This window comes from Ochotona curzoniae, unplaced genomic scaffold (genome assembly GCF_017591425.1).
Source record: "Ochotona curzoniae isolate NIBS_2020 unplaced genomic scaffold, NIBS_Ocur_1.0 contig_66, whole genome shotgun sequence".
In the NCBI taxonomy this organism is placed as follows: domain Eukaryota; kingdom Metazoa; phylum Chordata; class Mammalia; order Lagomorpha; family Ochotonidae; genus Ochotona; species Ochotona curzoniae.
The window spans coordinates 26,164,888-26,179,264 of record NW_024466512.1 but is presented as its reverse complement, the minus strand read 5'-3'; the positions used below and the strand labels follow the sequence as shown (position 1 = coordinate 26,179,264).

Here is a 14,377-nt window from a genome sequence, read left to right as displayed (position 1 = left end):
CTGTTGTGGCCACCTGGGGAGTGAACAGAAACAGACACAAAACAGACACAAGATCTTTCTCTCTGTATCTCCTTTCTGTGTATTGGCCTTTCCAATAAAAAATAAAACAAAGCTTTAAAAAAAAAAAAAGATCTCTGTCTCTCCCTCTCTCTCATTACAACTCTGCCTTCCAAAGAAAGAACAAAATAGAATGAAATAACTGAAGGATAAAAAGGAGGGAGGGAGAAAAGAAAAGAAAAGAAAAGAAAAGAAAAGAAAAGAAAAGAAAAGAAAAGAAAAGAAAAGAAAAGAAAAGAAAAGAAAAGAAAAGAAAAGAAAAGAAAAGAAAAGAAAAGAAAAGAAAAGAAAAGAAGAGAAAAGAAAAGAAGAGAAAAGAAAAGAAAAGAAAAGAAGAGAAGAGAAGAGAAACACTTCAGTGATTATAAGATGAAGCACATCGAATAATATGGAATTTAAGACAAACCCTCTTCCTTGTAAGGGCGATAGCTGGCAGGGCAGTACTCTGGCAGACCACAAGCTCCAAACACACCCAGAACCTGAGGCTGCCACAGGAATGAGCAGGGACTGCCACGTGAGCTGACAGCCCTTGGGACAGCCTTCAAGTCCCAGGCTCTTGGTGTGATGATGGCTGAACTTCAGAGAAGACTTGCTCTTGTGGGCTGCTGCAGTTGCTGCTGGTTTCATATCCAGGTTAATTGTCTCAAAGGGCACCAGGTAAGGACCACTGCCAGCAAGCGGGGGTGGGTTTCGGGGTCACTCTGAATGCAGTAACATCCTCCTCACACGGGGACCTGTGTCCGCGAAGCCACCCTCTCCAGCTCAGAACGCCTGCCTGAAGCACATCCTTACAAGCATCTCTGCAGCTATTTTTTTCTAAGGAAGGAGACGTCCCTGAAGGAAGCAAGCACATGCTGAGTGCTATTCTAGAGCAAAGACTTGCTGACGCAGTCCAAGCCCTTGGCCGAGGACCTTGTAGCTCCACGCCTAGGACTCAAGCCTGAGGATCCAAGACAGGGAGGATCAGAGGCTCCATATGGCCAGGAGCCAAGAAGGAGCCAAGAAGGCCCAAAGTGGCTTCAGAAGGTCTAAAGGCCGGACACTGGTCTTGTTCCAAGCCACGGGATTTCTGAGCCAAAGAGGACACTAGACATCATCTAGTTCTCACTTTGGGAAAACACAAAGGAAACAGAGAAGTGCTGAGGGATACAGGTTGCAGCACTCCTTAAGGAAAAAGCATCCGAAGGCCCTGGAATCTTACAGTACTTTTCTCAATGCAGGCATCTGTAGTCATGTAGTATTGGTTAGTCAACAGAGGAGCCTGGGCGTTCAGGGTAGACACCCCCACTGCCAGTATGCAGCTCTAGACTGACCCAGAGACACTTCAGACCAAGGGCAACGATGTCAGATGATTCGCAGTAATCTGGAACTTACATAATAGAAGCATGTCATTCATGCTCAGGTGGGCAGACAGCTTGTCTTTCCCTAACCTCCACCATTCTGCAAACTTACCCTCAACAGAACAACCCAGGTGTTGAAGTACTGCCCAGAAGCTCAAAGGTAAGACTTAGAAAAGGAAATACACAGACGAGCACACCCCATCCTGCACCCAACTCTCCAGGCATGGTGGTAGAACTTGAAGAGTCACACCTGCTTTGGGCCTGACAGACTGTGGCTTGGATAAGACAGACTCCCTCTCAGTCTCTCTCTCCTCAGCCTTCCCGCCTTCTGCCTTCCCCAAGAAGAACACTGCTGACAGGTGCTGCCACTGAATCAGGACTGAGAGAGAGGAGTAGCAGTGACCACAGCCTGAAGCGGCCAGCTGAAGCAAGAGGAACTGAGTGGCTGAAACCATAGCCCTGAATGTGCAATTCTTCTATTTACTTAGAAACCGTTGCTGATGCTTTCCCTGCCCAAAGATAAACTAGGACAAACCCGGAAAGGGAAAGGGAAGCAGTGAGCTAAGGGCTGCTGTAAACCTGGCCCGGAGCAGAGGAAAGGCGCCTCACTTGTCTGGACACGGTTTTCCTCCCCAGGAGAAAAACGCAATAATGTCACACTATCAATAGCAACTTAGGCTGCAACCAGGCCCAAGCAGAGGCAAGGGACTGCCACTCTCGTTCACCCAGAAGACATACTTGGTGACCGTGGTGCTGAAGCAGAAGGAGCATGGCATTCAGAGTTGTGGGAGGTGACTATGTATCCTGGCTTTCCCTCCCCCTAGTTGTGTGACATCAGGCTATGGACTCCACCTTTCTGAGTTGCAGTTCTCTATGACTACTATGAATAACAAATGTGTCAGAGTAGCTGGACATACCATTTTCCTCCAGTTCTAATGCTGCTACACTAGGAACACTGCAGCCAGCATTTATTGAACTCCTTCTGCATGCCAGGTGCTCTGCTACATCCCAGAGGCAGTCTTGTGCTCCAGGAATCCTCCAGTGTACACAAGCCCAAGGCTGAGAGAGAGAGACGCCTGGGCCGGGTAGAGGATCCCAGGAGAAACTGGAGCACAGAGCAACTGGAAGCAGCTTCCCGGGGGTGACATGGGCCAGCACTTGAGGAAGATGACAGGCCAAAGGAGAGGGGGAAAAGGAAAGATAGGTGCGAAAGCACCCAGGAAGGCCCAATAGCACATGCATGATGGGAGGTGATGTGGGAGATGAAGGGCCTCACAAGCCACACTAAGCAGAGCTTGTGCCCAGCATCCCCTACTCCTCACCCTCCCCGCTGTTCATCGTGACAGTTCCCTATATGGGCACACTCTCAGGGTCAGGTCTGCTTATGGGAACAACTAAACAACCAGCCCACCCCTTCCCCCTGCTCCTCTCCACCTGCTACCCTGTACTGTCACGCTGCATCTGCTGACATGGCAGCTTCCTGTCCAGCACCCAGCAGGTCTTGCTTTCAGCCCTGGCTCAGCCCCAGGTGCCCAACCCATGTCAGCTGTTCCAAATAGTTTCCATCTTCCTCAAAGCCACAGCCACCTCCCACCCCCATGGCTCTCATGCTGTATAGACAACCCACACGCCCTCTGATCCTGAGGACTGTGCAGAACACTCCTGTAGTAATCCTAATGTCCACCTGTCCCAAGGGCTTTCCTAAATGGCTCAGGCAAAGCCATGGATATCCCTGCTTATGAGTGCTGGAGCACATTCAGACTTAAGAAAGAGAACTGCAGGGCCACATACAACCCTGGGGAGGGGCACATGCGGCGGACCTTCAAGACCCCCTACTTGGAAGCTTTTCCACCCCAGCACAGGTGGTCTGATCGAGAATCTGTGGATGCAACGTGGGCTCACCCCTGTGGAACTGTAACCTCTGCTGGCTCACAAGACCTGTGGATAGGATCAGGCCTTGCTGTTGGGTTAAGAAGTGCCCCCAGCTGGGTTGGTGTTCCCACTGGTGAGGATGAGGACTTAGGCCAGTTCACATTAGGAATGAGAAAGCAATCAGGCTGGGCTGGGATAGGCTGCAGCACCCACCAACACGAGCTGGAACAGGGGCCAGATTAGACTAGGCCAGGCTGCGCAATAACACTGCAGATGCTGAGGTGATGCAAGTCATGCCAGCCTGGGCCCAGCAGGGGCTGGATATATAGTACCAGGGACAGGGGATCTGACAGGGCTCAGGTAGCTTGGCTCAGGACATGGAGCCCACATGCATGGTAGGCAATGGGTTCCTGAGCCCTGGACACAGGGAAACCAGTAGTGTGTGGGTCACTTGGCCCAGATCCCGGGACTCACCTTCTAGGTGGGTGATGGTTTCATGAACCCCGGGGGTGGGAATCTGGCGGGACTTGGGTCACCTAGCCCAGGTCCCAGGGCCCGCCTACTAGGTGGGTGCTGGGTTTGTGAGGTCCAGGGGTGGAGGATCCAGTGATGCTTGAGACACCTGGTCCACGTACTTGGACTTGCCTGCAAGAACATGTCCTACTTAATGAAAAAGGCAGAGCAGTGGACACAGGCCCTGTTGTAAAAGGAGATTATGGCAGCTCATTTGGTGCTGTAGCAGAAGAAGAACAGAATTAGACAACTACCCCAAACAATGACAGCAAAAAATCTCGGTGAATGGAGCCAACAGACATTGGGAGGGTGACATCATCCTCAGATCTGTGAAATCAGAAGCATTTCAGAACTATCCAAGCCACCTGGACAGAACCCCCGGAATATGTACACACTGAGACTCTGGATTGATATGAGGTGGTGGTTCCTTATCCCTGAGTACTGGGACTGTGGAAAGTCATGAGTGGTTTTCCCCCTTTGTTTCCCCCCTTTCCCCAGGAACAACAAGAAATAGCAAATTTGGAAGCAATGAGTTCACTCAATTTTCCCTAAACCTCGATCCTTCCCTGATCAACCATGTAATCATTATTTAAAAAAATAAAATTTATAAAAGAGTGAATTGCAGTCATCAACTGGGCAGACTGTTGCCCACGCTTATGACTGGGCTCAGACAGAAGCCCTGAAGGATAAGGTATATGGATGTACTCTGCATGCCAATGAGCATTATATAAATACTATTAGCCCCTCCACAGGTGTTGGCTGAATCAATGAGCAAATAAATCAATGACTTTGATGTCGAGGAGGCAATCCAGAGTTGTAAAATATGCAGTATCAGCCATGAGACCAGGAATGCAGCCTGGAATTCTGCCAACATAACCCTTTCTGAAACACAATGGCAAGGCTTTTGTCAGACTAATCTTTGGCCCTTCCTTTATTTACACACACACACACACTCACAGCCCCTGCCACCAGCCCACCAGCCTAAGGAGAACTGGACTAAACGTCAGGGTCCAGCATTCACTCCTCATCCCTGCCCACTGTGAGCATTTGGGAAGGTGCTTTCTCGCTTTCTCTCTCTCTCTCTCTCTCTCTCTCTCTCTCTCTCTCTCTCTCGGAATTAAATAACATACACACAATAGGCTTAATATATTGCATATATACTACACTGTGGGTGGCATACACACTTTTTTTCCCCATGCTATGACAACCACTCATTATAAGCTACAGCCTACTGACATAGGCCCAATTACAGAAACTCCACCCTGGGCAGCCTTCATGACCCCACTCTGTGTTGAACATGATCTACACAGTACATATTATTTACTATGTTAAAATCTCCCTGCCATTGATTTTTTGGGGGGACTGGGAGGGGTCCTGGGCAATGATTGTGACTCATCACAACTAACAGATAGTATGCAAATAGTTTTCACCTGCCATAAAGAATTTAAAGAGCAAGTATCACCCAGGACTGTAAAATCCAAGTATCAGGATTGTCCATGCTTCACGGACAATCAGTGTACATGAACCGGTCAGCCTGTAGACCTGGGATCATCAGTCATCAGAAATATTCCAAGAAGCTAAAAACCCCTGTGCCTGTGCCAGCTACTAAACACAGCTACAGAATCTCCCAGACCTGCAAACTCAGGGTTACACCATAAGCTGATGACTATCTACTACCTGGTGACTAAATACTCACTATACAAAAAAACTAGGTAACTAGTTTTCCTCGTCACTGAGGAACCAGTGATGGCATCTATGTGGTAGCCCCTCTTCCAGTTTCTCGACACTTGCCCTAGCATTGAGTAGGCATTGCATGTGACCCAATCAGAGTTTGGGGGAAGCCCAAATATGATCTCAGTTTATCTCAGAGACAATTAAAGCCCAGAGAGTGAAGGGGATTCTAAGGCGAGTGGCAGTCAAGGCTGGCAGGTGGCCACAGTGAGAATTCAGCTCTCTATGCCTTGCTTAGTGTCCCACAGCCTGATGAACTCTCACAACCAAGCCAAAAGGATAAAAAAGGGTTCAGATGCCACCTGCATCTAGGCTGGTTCAGATTTGGGAAGGAAATGGCAATTTCAGAAGAAATACAAAATGCTGAGCACAGTAGCTCATAATGGGGAAAAATTGATTAAATTCACATGGTTATTCAAATGTTACGTTGGTTTGATTTTCTTGTGACATTCTTTTTAGAACCAGCTCTGTGGTATATTAGATAAAGTGGTTACCTGTGATACCAGCATCCCATATGAATACCAGTTTGAGTCCCAGCTGCTTCATTTCCAATCCAGATACCTATTAACACGTCTGGGAAAGCAGCAGAAGATAGCTCAAGTGCTTGGCTCCTGCACCCACATGTAAGACCAGGATGAAACTTCTGGTTTCAGCCTGGCCAAGCTCCAGCCACTAAGTCATTTGGGAAGTGAATCAGCAGATGGAAGCTCAATCTGTCTCTCTCTCTCTCACTCTTCTGTGTAATTCTGACTTTCAAATGAATATATACATCGGGGTTTTTTTTTTAATAAGATTTATGTATCTATTTGAAAGAGTTACACAGAAATGGAAACAGAAAGAAAAGTCTTCCATTCACTGGTTCACTCCCCAAGATGGTCACAAAGGCAGGGCTGGGTCAGGCTGAAGCCAGAAGCCAGAGGCTAGTAGCTTATTCCAGGTCTCCCAAAGGGTGGCTGTAGCCCAAACACTTTAGCTATCTTCTACTGCTTTTCCCAGACCATCAGCAGGGAGGTAGATCAAAAATGGAGCAGCTAGAACTCAAACCAATAGGCCCATTTGGGATGCTAACAAACTCTCACAACCAAACACAGGTGATGACATTACCTGCTAGGGGACAGCACTGGCCCCTAAGTTTCTTTTCTGTAATCTACAGGACACTCTGAAGGCACAGAGCCTCCCCAAAACTAACAATTCTTGGTCTTATTAAAATGGAGGCAACCTCAATATTTTTGTCTGCTAACTATAAAAAGGGAAAAAAATTAAGAAATGTTGAAACTCTTCAAGTTCAGTAGTTCAACCCTACCTGAAAGAAAAAATACTGGAAACATTTAAGAGGCAATATAATTAGTAAATTTATATTAATGTTCCCAACATGGCAATGTTATGTGCAAATTATATTATACTGAGTATATCATGTTTCAAAACTAATACGATGACTTGATATTTGTAAAGAATACAAAAAAATTAAATTATTGCTTTCTTTCCTTCCCCTTGGTTTAAAATGCATAAATATCGTTAAAACAAAAAAAAAACAATATTTACTTCATCTTACTTTCTCATCTATTTTTTGCCTTGTCATCTTAAGTTCAGTTTCTTTACTTAGAAAAGAAGCACAATGATGTTTTACTGGACCTCAAAGATCCCTGGGCTGTTCAAGATAAAATTTTAAGCTGTCACAATAAGTCGGATGCTATAAAACCCAAAACTTGAGATGGCCAAACAATTAACAAGTGGGCAGAATGGGAACAGTGTCTCCCTGGGCCTCAGGTGCCTCACCCAGGCGGAAATGCTGCTCCATTCCAGCCGCGCTCCCATGCAGGAAGTGCTCCACTATCCCTAAATATGCTAGTTTTCCCAAGCGTAACTAAAAACAGAATCTTCTGCTTTTAAAAAATCTGGCTGCTACTTCCGAAACTTAATAGATACCAGCATTTTGTAGGCAGCTGGCATGCAACCTGCCTCAGAGGACAAAAAACCGCAATAAAAGTGACCAATTCGGAGAACAAACATATCATCCAGAAACAAGACTTCACCAGGAAATGACGGCTGCTCTATAAACTTTTTAAAAATAAGAGTTATTTCCCTAGAAAAGTTTTCCTTTTGGCTGGGGAGTAGGGGGAGGGAGTTTGAAGAAATAAATGGACTTAAGGAGAAAAAAAAATTAATGAAGTCAGCAGCTAGAAAACAAAACACAATAAAGGGCAAAGGTGCTCCTGCATTTTCAGTGAAAATAACAGCAATTCACCCAGGAGAGTACTTTCAGCTTCTGAGAGAAACTGGGGAAGTTCCAGAGGTTGCTAATGTCACTGCCGTTAAGCTGTCTTCAACGCAGCTGTCTTCCCAAGCCTCTCCCCCAACCAATCAGCAGAGCCCTCTGAAGATGTGGGACCTGCCACACAGACATATCCAGAAACAGCAAAACTGAGAAGGGCATGTGACTAAGCCTGGAGACTAGGCAGAGCAGTATCACCTCTAAACATGCAAAAGCGTTACATACGCAAGCCATGCATGTACATACTCAACATAAAGGAGTTCCAGGCCTTACAGCCAATACTTAACACTGAAAGCTGAATTATACAGGTTCAAGAAGCACAAATAATAATCTTTTCTCAAGTTTACCTCTGCAGGAACCATTTTTTTAACCATGTATCTGCCATAACCTGCAGACCAGAGAATTTCTGAGTGAGGAAAACATGGAATGAGTCACACCTACACTGACAGGCGGACTGCAGCATAATACTGCTGGAAGCAGGCATCAGATGGTGCCTGTCAAATTAGTAAGAGGGACAATCAGAATATCTTCTCCCGGCAAGAGCAGCAATCACCGGATGTGATGCAAACCTTGTGTTAGTTGGTTAATAACAACCCAAGCCCCTAAACCGGGGGGGAGGAAAAACGCCTTCCATTCTCTATCAGTAGTCACTAGATGAAGGGGAAAGTACCTTGTGTTAATGTGTGGCCAGCAAAGGTGATACAGCTTGTCTAAAAATTACAAAACCAACCACATATGAGAAAACCCAATACCTAAGCAATACCGCCACACAAAATGAATATACGGTTGACCAAGAGGTGGCCTTACACATCCAATATAACATAATGCAACATGGCAGCCCAGACAAAAGCATGCAAAACTGCGCCCCAACACACGTTTCCCATGGCAGGGTGGCAGTCGGCAGCATTGGACTACCCTTCAAGCTCAGAGAGCTGACAATGGCCACAGTTCCATCAGGGGCATGTTCCTGTGGCAGCCAAGACTCTTGACAAGGAAATCGAGTCAGGGTTGCTTTTTAAGGTGCCTGAACTCTGAGGTTAGAAACTACCAACCACAAAGAATTACACATCTCACATTTGGTTCCAAGACCTTGCTCTAACGTAGAGTGGGGAGACGCCCATTGAAATGGCCATGATTTGTGGGTCAGCTCACAGCAACTACACTTCACTTAAAATCCATATTTGTCTAAAGCAGCCAAATGAAAGACTGACCAGAGACAGCCTTATGTCCTTTCAGAAGTAGGGAGAGGAGGGAAGAAATCAGCTTGACATATCCCCATACATGGAAAACTGAAACTCAAGTCAAGGAACCCTTGGCCCAGCTGCTAAAGAACCAGAGGCTTAGAGCAAACATAACAGGCAGCAACCTCATTACAGACCAAGTGGAGACAGACTGTAAGTTTTCTAGATGACCATTTGAGAGTAAAATGTATACTAGGATTATTGTTTTTTAAAGGTAACACATAAACATAGAAAAGCTTAAAGGACCAAAGGCATGTATTATAGCCAGTGCTTTGGCACAGCAGGTAACACTGCTGCCGGGAAGACTGGCATCCCATATGAACATTGGTTTGTGTCCTGGCTGCTCTACTTCTGATCCAGCTCTCTGTTTGTGGCCTGGGACAGCAGCCAAGGATGGTCCAAGCTCATGTGGGAGACCCAGAAGATGCTTCTGGCTTCAGACTGTCCCCGCTCTGGCCACTGTAGCCATTTGGAGAGTGGATGAAAGATATCTCTCTCTCCCTTTCCATGCAACTCTGCCTTTCAACTAAATAAATCTTTTTAAAAATAAATTTTTTTAAAGAAAGAACAAAGGAATATATATACATATATATATAAAAGTCCACGGCCCACCCCGCTGCCTTCCTGAGGCCCCTACTGAGGTGGCCTGCAAGCCTGTGGCACCCGAAGCACAGCTATGAAGCTTTGTCTTTCAACTTAGGGAAAAATCCATCACTGTTAAAAAACAAAACAAAACCTCTCATTCATCCTCACTTTATCTGAGAGAGGGATAGATCTCCCACCTGTCAGTTCACTCCTTAAATGCCCACAATAGTCAGAGCTCAGCCAGGACCCCAGATCTCCATCTGGGTCTCTCACGCGAGTGGCAAGAATCCATGTGCCATCACCTGCTGCCTCCCAGTGTGCACTGGCAGGAAGCTGGATCAGAAACAGAGGAGTCGGAAGTCAAACCAGGAACTCTGATGCGAAATGTGGCCATCCCAAACAACCACGCCACCACTAGGTCAAATGTACATCCTCAACACCACCATTTTTTTTTAAAGATTTATTTTATTTTTATTGGAAAGGCAGATATACAGAGAGGAGAGACAGAGAGGAAGATCCTCCTTCCGATGATTCACTCCCCAAATGACCGCAATGGCTGGAGCTGAGCCAATCCGAAACCAGGAGCCTCTTCCAGGCCTCCCACGCGGGTGCAGGGTCCCAAAGCTTTGGGGCATCCTCGACTGCTTTCCCAGGCCACAGGCAGGGAGCTGGATGGGAAGCGGGGCCGCTAGGATTAGAACCGGCACCCATATGGGATCCCGGGCATGCAAGACGAGGACCTTAACCACTGCGCCACCGCGACGGGCCCAACACCACCATTTTTTAATGCCCCACCATTTTAAGTCCCCAGGGGCACAAGAAAGCTTCTTTTTTTATTCCTGTAATCACTCACTGATAAGAAAGCAGGGAGAAGCCCTACCTTTCAAATGTCAGTAAATTTCATTCATTTGTGACCTGAATTAGGTTTCCCTTGGTAAGAAAAGAAGACAAACAGAACCAGAGCTGATTGGATCCACCGCAAGAAGCCGTGCGCTAAAAACTTCAGCTTGCCATAAACCCCTGGTTACACACAAGAACTCTACATGATCCATGCTCATTTCCCAAAGATTCAATGCTCCAGAAGCTTCCCTCAGGATAGTCCCACTGAAACCCATGAGTCTTAAAATACACATAAAAGCAAGTGCATGCTGTCTGTTGACGGAGGACGTGTCCCATCCCTTCATTCAAACCTGCTTATCACCCTGCTGTCCACGGCTGTGCGAGTTTCCCATTCCTTTGTCACCATTTCCACAAAAGGCCTGAGAAGACCAAGGGGGGTGGTGGGAGTGAAATGTTTCCTAACAAGGGAATGCTGAAGATATTCCAAAGCCCTTTGGCAGGGAGCTGCATGGAACAGTTCACGAGGCAGTCAGAGGGAGGAGGCAGCAACCTTCAGGACTGGTCATGGTGCGAAGAGGGCAGAGGACCATGGGACTGCACACAGCAACATGAAAGAAGTCACCTTAAGCTTGAAACGGGAAAACTGAGGAGCCCCGTGAGAATACAGAAGAAGCTCAGTGGTGTCATTTGTCTATGCAATGAACAAATCCAGCCTTTATATCTTGTGCCAGAAGCTCACAGATAGAAAATGTGTATGATTCAGAAATGAGTTCTCATGGCAAGCAATGGAAGTTTAGGTACAGGTGATCCCCAAAACGCACTGATCTCATTGTCGTCTAATTGTGTTATTTTGACCTTAAAGCACTTATCCCTGATATTTCAGAGATATCCTCAATATCCCATTAATTATGGCTCTGCAAGTCAGGATGCCTATTTGCCCTTCATGTTATCACATCTTGAGTTTAAAATTGTGGCACAGTGGTTCAAAACCGAGCTGTTCCATTTCTGATTCAGCCTCCTGCTAATGTACCTGGGAAAGCAGAGAAGGATGGCCTAGGTGCTTGGGTCTCCCAGTATCCACATGGAAGGCCCAGGGGAAGTTCTGGCTCCTGACTTACACTTGGTACAGCTTTGGCCATTGCAGCCACTTGGTGGAGTAGGCCAGCAGATGGATGTATCGTCCTCTCTTTCCAATCAATAAAAAAAAATCTCTTTTTAAAAATTTTATCGCATGTCATTACAAAACTCCTTATTTTCAAGCATATTTTTCACTTTGTGACCCTTCAGTTAATGACCTTCAGAATGATAATGATTACAACATGAAAAAAATCTGAAATTTATTAAGAGTGAATTAAACTTAACAGTCACCAAACTGGCTTATAAAAGTTCCAGTGCATATAAAAAACATGGTTTACAGGCTACTGGCAAAGGATACTAGTCTTTCTGTGAGCCAGCCAAAGGCACTGCCACATGCCAATGGCAGAGATGTAGTCTATAATTCACTCAGGCAACCAGATTTACAATTATGCAATCCTGAAACTGATTCTCTTGACTTGGTAAAGTCACAGTATTTCAATCTTTTTATATAAAGCAATGCTTTATTACTATTTTATATCATATTATCTCATTTGTATGATTCATATTTGCATAAAATGGAATTATACCATATTCATTAGCAGGTGTCTTCAGTAGGGATTTCATCTCTAAATCCACCCTTTGCCTTCCCTGTTTTCTCTGTGGAAAGCCTACACACCTCCTTCTTTTTCTTCATCTTACAGTCTTAAAGCTTTAAATACCATCTACGTGCTGATGACTCTCAAAGGTTCCATTTTCAATCACAGCCTACTCTGCCTCTCCTCACAGGCACTTTCCCGACAGAACTCTGAAGGTCCCTCCTTGCTCCTGATCTCAGTGAACAACAGTGTCATCCCAACTCACCTTTGACTCACACCCGCATCCACCCCAATAGGTTCAGCTGTTCCACTCAGACTCTTCCATCCGTCTCATCACTCTCTGAGTAACACGCTGCCTCCCGCCCATAGCCTGCAAGATCTGGCTCCCACCTACCACAATGATGTCATTTCACATCTCTCCCTCCCTATAGCCTCCTCCAGCCCAAGTGCAGCCAAACTGGCCACCTTCCTGTTCCTCCATCACGCCAAGTTCATCCTGCGTCAAGAGCCTTTCTTTCCACTTGCTGTTGCCTCCGCCTACACATACCCCTTTAGATTCCTCTGCTCCATTCAGGTCACTGCACAAATCAAGCTGTTTCTCTCTCTCTCTCTCTCTCTTACAAACACACACACAGACCCTTTTCAGACCACTCTTTCAAAAAAGCCCCATGATGGTATTCCACCAGCTCTACTTTCAGACCAAGAATGGTCTCCCAATGAATCTGTTGAATTTATCTGGACAATAAGATTCTGGACTCTGCATGCTCCATGCCCACAATGAAAGAATCATGACTGGTTATGAACTGTACTATTGTAACAATATGGAGGAATTCAATATGGGGGGAGGGTTTGGGAAGGGACTGGGGGAATCTCAGAGCCTATGACATAAATGAAATAATAAAATTTAAAATAAAATTTCAATGAAATAATAAAATTTAAAAAGAGGGCCCGGCACCGTGGCCTAGTGGCTAAAGCTAAAGTCCTCTCCTTCAATGCGCCAGGATCCCATATGGGCACCAGTTCTGGTCCTAGCAGCTCCACTTCCCATCCAGCTCCCTGCTTGTGGCCTGGGAAGGCAGTTGAGGACGGCCCAAGGCCTTGGGACCCTGCACCTATGTGGGAGACCGGAAAGAAGTTCCTGGATCCTGGCTTCAGATTGGCATAGCACCAGCCGTTACAGTCACTTGGGGAGTGAATCATCGGATGAAAGATCTTCCTCTCTGTCTCTCCTCCTCTCTGTATGTCTCTTTCCAATAAAAATAAAATAAATCTTTAAAAAAAATTTTTTTTAAAGACAAAGAGGGAAAAAAACCCTCAACTTGTTTTCTTACGGCATTTATTCATACCCAAAAGCATACTCATTACCCCTTGGCTTCTTTCCTAAATTGACACTGAGTGAGCACCCAGCAGATGCTGTCAGGGATTCCACAGAAAGCAAAGTGAGCAATATCACTGTCCTTGTGGAGCTCACAATCTCATCTGTCATCTCCACTCCACTCCAGTGTCCAAAGGGCACTGCCTGCTGACCACTGAATCCCCAAAGCCCAGAGCAGTGCCTGACATCAATATGTACCTGATGCAAGGACAGCTCCCTGCCACCTGAGGACACCCACCCCAGGGCTCTTCCTGTCCTGTTACACCGTGGGACCCTGAATTTCCTTAGGGAAATTCCACCACATTTCCTTAGGGAAGACAGGGCAGCCAACCTCCTGGGGACCTAGGTGGATCCCTAACCCTGATCCTGACTCTCCTTCTGTCCCAGCCTGACAGCCTGAGCCTCACAAGCTTCCCAAGCAGCAAGGCCACTGGCAATTGTCTTACTGGGTCACAGGAACACCCAATCCCCAGGATGGCAGCTGCATAGGGAGCCAGTGTGAAACAGGCCAGCTCTTCTCTACAGAGCGGCTGGCAGCAGGTCACTCAGAACACAACACTGCCCGGCCTCACAGGTCATTTCCCTGGACACTGCACACCCTGCACACCAGCCCTCCAACCTCATGAGGTTGGAACCTGTTCACAGCATACCTGGCCTCTACCCACTTCCACGGAGGTGGGATGAGGACCTGCTGTGGTGAGTAGTCAGGCTTCTTTTGGGGGCAGTGGAGGAGGAAAGAAAGAGCACTTGGTAACAAATTATCACATCTCAGGTAAAACAGGTGACTGTGGCATACCATTTTTTAAGAAAATGGCAGCTAAATGACAGGAAATTAAAAACAGAAAATGCAAATCTCTTCCAAGAATCACTCTGGAGGT

The 14,377-nt window shown here is 46.4% G+C and overlaps 1 protein-coding gene across 1 annotated transcript in view; it reads right to left on the bottom strand.

The window, feature by feature from the left end:
* The window catches only part of SORBS1 (sorbin and SH3 domain containing 1), a 224,912-nt gene that overhangs the window by 145,394 nt on the left and 65,141 nt on the right, over positions 1–14,377 (bottom strand). The gene's annotated exons all lie outside the window — the stretch shown is intronic.